The following is a 7,035-nucleotide window of genomic DNA, read 5'->3' as shown; positions in this document are numbered from 1 at the left end:
AAATGCCCAAAATCAAATATTTATGATTTAATTCAAAAACCCTAGGATGGCCTAGGAAAATGTGCACCACTTTTGGCAGAGGTTCTGAACCAAGACAAAAATGATGGGCATTTTAGAAGGGCATTTCAGGTTCATTGAAAATTATTTTAGTAAACCCTAGTTAGTTTCAGAGGGGACTGGGGGTTCTGTCATCCCCATTTCAAGTTTCTGATGAATGAGTAAACATGATGCAACACTCTAATGCATGACTAGCTAGGGTGTGACAACTCACCCCCACTCAAAAGAATCTCGTCCCGAGATTTGGGTTCCTCCGAGAAGAAGGCGGGATACTCGAGTCGAAGACGATCCTCCCTTTCCCAAGTTGCTTCATCTTCAGAATGGTGCGACCATTGAACTTTGAGAAACTTGATGTTATGACGTCGGGTGGTACGCTCGGCCTGATCGAGGATACGAATGGGGTACTCTCGATATGTAAGATCATCTTGGAGATCAAGCGTTTCGTGGTCCACTTCACGGATAGGATCCGAGAAGCAACGCCTGAGTTGAGAAACGTGGAAGACATCGTGAACTCTGGAGAGATGCGGAGGTAGTTCCAACTGGTAGGCAACTTCTCCTCGTTTGGCAAGAATGCGAAAAGGTCCAATGTAACGAGGAGCCAATTTGCCTTTGATACCGAAACGATGGGTTCCCTTCAGAGGGGTGACCCGAAGGTAAGCCTTCTCGTCAACCTCGAAAGTCATAGCCTTATGTTTTCGGTCATATTGACTCTTTTGACGGGATTGGGCTGCTTTCAACTTTTCACGAACGATACGAACTTGATCTTCCGCTTCCTGAATCATGTCCGGGCCAAAGAATTGTCTTTCCCCGGTCTCTGACCAGTTAAGGGGTGTTCGACATCGTCGTCCATAGAGAACTTCAAAAGGGGCTTTACCCAAGCTAGATTGATAGCTGTTGTTGTAAGCGAATTCGGCAAATGGAAGGCACTTCTCCCAGTCCATTCCGAAAGAGATAACGGAGGCTCGAAGCATGTCTTCTAGAATTTGGTTGACGCGTTCCACTTGACCACTTGACTGAGGGTGGAAAGCGGTGCTAAAGAAGAGACGGGTTCCCATAGCATTTTGGAAGCTTTCCCAAAATCGAGAGGTGAAAAGACTTCCTCGATCCGAATTGATTTCCAAAGGGACACCATGGAGGGACACTATCCGGGAGATGTATAAGTCTGCCAGTTGACTAGCGGTTATACTCTCACGAACAGGTAAGAAATGAGCTACTTTGGAAAGACGATCGACCAGGACGAAAATAGCATTATTCCCTCTTTTGGTTCTGGGAAAGCCGGTAATGAAATCCATACCAATTTTATCCCATTTCCATTCAGGAATAGCTAAGGGTTGAAGGGTGCCAGCAGGCCGTTGATGCTCTGCTTTTACACGACGACAGACGTCGCAATTAGCAATATACTGAGCGATTTCTCTCTTCATCCTAGTCCACCAGAACCTCTGGCGTAGGTCCTGATACATCTTAGTACTACCGGGATGAATGGTGAGAGGAGATTCATGAGCTTCCTTAAGGATTAATCGCCTTAGGTTGCGCACCTTGGGAACCACTAGTCGATCCCCGAAGTATACGACTCCTTGATCATTAACGGAGAAACAATTCGCAATTCCTTTCTGAATGTTTCTCTTGATGCGGGAGATTCCCGGATCTACCTTCTGTGCTTTGATAATTTGATCCGTAAGGGTAGGTTTTGCCACCAAGGTGGAGAGAAAACCTTGAGGTACAATGTGAAGGTTAAGCTTCCGAAATTCCTCATGGAGAAGCGGTTGACTTTGTTGTAACATCAGGTTGTTACAATAAGATTTACGACTTAGCGCATCAGCCATGACGTTGGCTTTCCCTGGGGTATAGGTTATTCCTAGGTCGAAGTTTGTGATCAACTCAACCCAACGTCTCTGCCTGAGATTCAAATCCGGTTGGGTGAAGATGTACTTCAGACTTTGGTGATCAGTGAATATTTCGCAACGATTACCGAGGAGGTAATGTCGCCAGGTCTTAAGTGCATAGACTACGGCTGCAAGCTCTAGATCATGAGTAGGATAATTCTCCTCATGTGGGTGCAATTGCCGTGAAGCGTAAGCAATTACGTGTCGATCTTGCATGAGAATGCAATCTAGTCCTTGTATCTACCAAGCGGTGCTAAAGAAGAGACGGCATGATCAGATGGTTGGCATCAGAGCCGGACTGCCTGTAGGTTCTCCAAGCCAAACTGGTCGATGTTGAGTCTAGAAATTCTTTAGTTATATGTAGGGGAATTGTTTGTGGGTTGGAACGTAAGGCTCTTTTTACTCCTTATACCTTATGACTTTCTGATCTGAGTCAGTCCATTCTTCCATCGGGGGTTAAGGAATTAGGATCTGTTCTCTCTATCAGGATCACGTGTTACTAATCAGTAGTACCTTATAAGTTTGATGGTTACAAGCCTAGTTCAGTTCTACTACCACATTATGTTGTTAGAATGGTTCCAGAACTTTGATGTGATGATGTTGAGTGTGTACGAAATCCTTTGTCAAATGTCTCAATATCCTTTTTGAGCATTTACAGCTGTTATGCTACCGAAATTTTGCTAGAAATTCTAATGCCTTTGCATTATAACTGTGCTTTCAGATGGCCACTCGCGACCTCAATCAAGTGGTTCGCCTGACTCGATGCCTAGATGTACCCGGCCATACTGCTAAGTTGGTCAGGGTAATGACTGAGGCTGGATATCGCTGGTATCCCGAGTACACGGTCGAAGAGCAATTACGGGACTTCAATCAAAGCCAGTATCTCTGCACTGTCAGGATATTTCCATCTTATCCTGGATCCACTGAGCCTCTTCACTGCTCCTATGGACTCGGGGTTACTATTGAGATGGCTGTGCAGGATGCCGCCTACTCTATGATGACCATTATGCGAGTCAGATCTGGTTTATTTCGGGACTCTGATTTCCGGTATATGCCAGGATCACTTCCGGGAGCACAAGGGTATCTCCAGGCTATCTATGCTGACTCCACTCAGGAGGATTCACGGACTCGCACCACTGCTGAGATGCTCGAGGATAAGGACCGTGAAAATCGGGCCTTAAGGTTAGAGCTCTTCAATACCCGTGCTGACCACTGGGCCACTTTGACTCGGTTCGCACCGGCGGTGCAAGCTGGATATTCAGATATGCGCGATCTCTATCCTGTGAGATCTGCTCTGCCAGACGTGATGGTTTGGCGTGATGTAGGAGGCATCACCCCACCTCGCGGTCCCCGCAGGCCACCGTTTGTTGGTCCAAGGCCTCATCCTAGCCCCTATGGTCCACAAGCTCCGCGAGATCGTCTGTTTCCGGATGAACATGTTGAGCTTCCAGGCTATGGAGGTGACTTCTACGAGGACTACTACGGATCGGTCTGAGTTAGTGATAGTATCCCTAGTTCGCACTAGCTGTGTCGTCTATCATTCCGCGTGACTCGTGGGATATGACCTAGTTTGTACTCCTTCCGGAGATGTAGAAAAATAATGTATAGGAGCTTGGAATGCCTCCGATGAGATGTAATCCTTTTCTCACCGTAATAGTACTTTGTTTGGTCTTGTACTAAACCTTGTATGGTGTGTATGACGATGGAATAAAGAAGCAGTTTCTGTATCTACCGTGTCATACGGATGATCATCTTGCATTCCGAGTTATTCCTTACCTTATGTATCCTATGTCGGAATTTTATCATTCTGACTAAATCATTGTCTTGTTTACCTAGGATGGTCAACACGCGCGCCAACCCTGCTTTCCAAGAGCAGGCCGAAGGCAGTGAAGCCAGGAATGAAAATCTGCCTCATCCTCCTTCACTAGCCGAGGTGATGATGGAAGCTGAGAGAAAGAAGCGGGAGACAAACCGTTTGTTGGAGCGTATTGAACAGAATACAGCACACCATCAGAGGGCTAACGTGGTGTCACTCAGTGATTTTATCAAATTACATCCACCCACGTTCCACCACTCCGTCGAGCCTCTCGACGCTGATGATTGGCTTCGCAGTATCTCTCACAAGCTGCGTTCCGCGCTGGTAGCGGAGGCTGACAAGGTCACCTTTGCCGCATATCATCTTGAAGGCCCCGCCAGTCTATGGTGGGAGAATTATGGAGCTATGCGCCCAGCGGGCCATGTCACTACTTGGGCTGAGTTCAGCGAGGCTTTCCGTGAACATCACATTCCGGAGGGTCTCATGGACCGTAAACGTGAAGAATTTTGTAGTTTCACCCAAGGCCGACTTTCTGTGGATGCCTATAGCAGAGAGTTTGGTAATCTCGCCCGATATGCAACTGAGGAAGTGTCTACTGACGCCAAGAAGCAAGCAAGGTTCCGTAAGGGCCTTAGTCCTGAGCTTCGCCGCGACCTTCGTCTGCATGAGTGCACATCTTTTTCGAAACTTGTCAACAAAGCCATCAGTGCTGAAACTGGTCAGACTGACTATGACGCAACACGCAAGCATGGACGTGACATGGGTTCCTCATCCGGTGCTGGTCCTCAGAAGCGCCGCGTGTGGGTACCCAACACCGCCCTGCCACCCAGGTTCACACCGAGGCCATCTTTCCAGGCGCCTCGCCCTGTTCAACAGTCTGCACCGGCCAAGCCCTATGGGGGTCCATCTAACAATGCTCCTCCATGTACCAGTTCCGTGACTTGTTTCAAGTGTGGGGAATCTGGTCACTATATGCGTGAATGCCCCCAGACCAACCCCAATCAATCTGCTAAAGCTGTTGGCCGTGGCAAGCCGACAGGGAAAGTATTCCACGCTAAACCGGTCACCGCTTCACGTGGCCATGTCAACTGTATCTCTGCCGAAGAAGCTCAAGAGGACCCCAACGTCGTTCTCGGTACGCTTCTTGTTAATTGCCACCCAGCATCTGTTCTTTTCGATACAGGAGCCTCTCATTCTTTTATATCTGAAAATTATGCTCGTTTGCATAACGTTGCATTCTGTGACTTGCCATCCTCTATGGTAATTCAAACTCCGGGATCCAAATGGCAAACTTCTAGAGTAAGCCATGGAAATGAAATCCAAGTCGATAGACTTGTTTTTCTCGCATCTTTGATAGCCCTTAAATCTTCAGATATTAATATCATTTTGGGTATGGACTGGATGTCAGCTCATCAAGCCAAAATTGATTGCTTCTCTAGGACTGTTCAACTCACCCATCCTTCGGGAAAGATAGTCAATGTCTTGACCCGAATAGCCAAGCGACAATTATATTCTCTTAACGCCAGCCCCTTGCCAGACCTTGAGGACGTGCCGGTAGTCTGTGACTTCCCGGATGTCTTTCCAGAGGAATTGCCAGGTGTTCCACCTGACAGGGATGTTGAGTTCGTAATAGACCTCATTCCAGGAACCGTTCCGATTGCTAGAAGACCTTATAAGATGGCACCCCTAGAACTAGCCGAGCTTAAGAAGCAACTCGATGAATCCTTGAAAAAGGGTTTCATCCGCCCTAGTTCATCTCCGTGGGCTTGCCCCGTCCTATTCGTCAAGAAGAAGGATGGTACGGACCGAATGGTTGTAGATTACCGACCTGTCAATTTGGTCACAATCAAGAACAAATACCCGCTTCCCAGGATCAACGACCTGTATGATCAGCTCGCTGGATCCTCAGTCTTCTCCAAGATGGATTTGAGGTTGGGCTACCATCAAATCAAAATCAGAAACGGGGACATTCCTAAAACGGCCTTTGTTACTCGTTATGGCCAATACGAGTACACCGTCATGTCCTTCGGTTTAACCAACGCTCCAGCCACCTTTTCTCGGTTAATGAACTCAATCTTCATGGAGTATTTGGATAAATTCGTCGTAGTTTATCTCGATGATATACTCATCTACTCCAAGAACAAGGAAGAACATGCCGAACATCTAAGGCTAGTGTTGAAGAAACTTCGAGAGCATCGCCTTTATGCCAAATTTTCAAAATGTGAATTCTGGTTGTCAGAAGTGACCTATCTGGGTCATGTAATATCTGGTAAAGGTATTGCTGTTAACCCTGAGCGAGTTCAAGCCGTCCTTGATTGGACTCCACCCGAATCGGTCAAGCAAGTTCGGAGTTTTCTAGGCTTAGCGAGCTATTGCCGTCGCTTTGTCGAGAACTTCTCCAAAGTTGCTAAACCTCTAACCGAACTCCTCAAGAAAGATAAGAAGTTCGAATGGACTCCACAATGTGAGCACAGCTTTCAGGAACTGAAAAGACGCCTGACCTCTGCTCCTGTACTGGTACCGCCAGACTTCTCCAAAGACTTTGTTATCTACTGCGACGCCTCGCGACAAGGACTAGGTTGCATTCTCATGCAAGATCGACACGTAATTGCTTACGCTTCACGGCAATTGCACCCACATGAGGAGAATTATCCTACTCATGATCTAGAGCTTGCAGCCGTAGTCTATGCACTTAAGACCTGGCGACATTACCTCCTCGGTAATCGTTGCGAAATATTCACTGATCACCAAAGTCTGAAGTACATCTTCACCCAACCGGATTTGAATCTCAGGCAGAGACGTTGGGTTGAGTTGATCACAGACTTCGACCTAGGAATAACCTATACCCCAGGGAAAGCCAACGTCATGGCTGATGCGCTAAGTCGTAAATCTTATTGTAACAACCTGATGTTACAACAAAGTCAACCGCTTCTCCATGAGGAATTTCGGAAGCTTAACCTTCACATTGTACCTCAAGGTTTTCTCTCCACCTTGGTGGCAAAACCTACCCTTACGGATCAAATTATCAAAGCACAGAAGGTAGATCCGGGAATCTCCCGCATCAAGAGAAACATTCAGAAAGGAATTGCGAATTGTTTCTCCGTTAATGATCAAGGAGTCGTATACTTCGGGGATCGACTAGTGGTTCCCAAGGTGCGCAACCTAAGGCGATTAATCCTTAAGGAAGCTCATGAATCTCCTCTCACCATTCATCCCGGTAGTACTAAGATGTATCAGGACCTACGCCAGAGGTTCTGGTGGACTAGGATGAAGAGAGAA

This window comes from Triticum aestivum, chromosome 6A (assembly GCF_018294505.1).
Source record: "Triticum aestivum cultivar Chinese Spring chromosome 6A, IWGSC CS RefSeq v2.1, whole genome shotgun sequence".
NCBI classification, from domain to species: domain Eukaryota; kingdom Viridiplantae; phylum Streptophyta; class Magnoliopsida; order Poales; family Poaceae; genus Triticum; species Triticum aestivum.
This window is presented reverse-complemented; position numbering follows the sequence as displayed.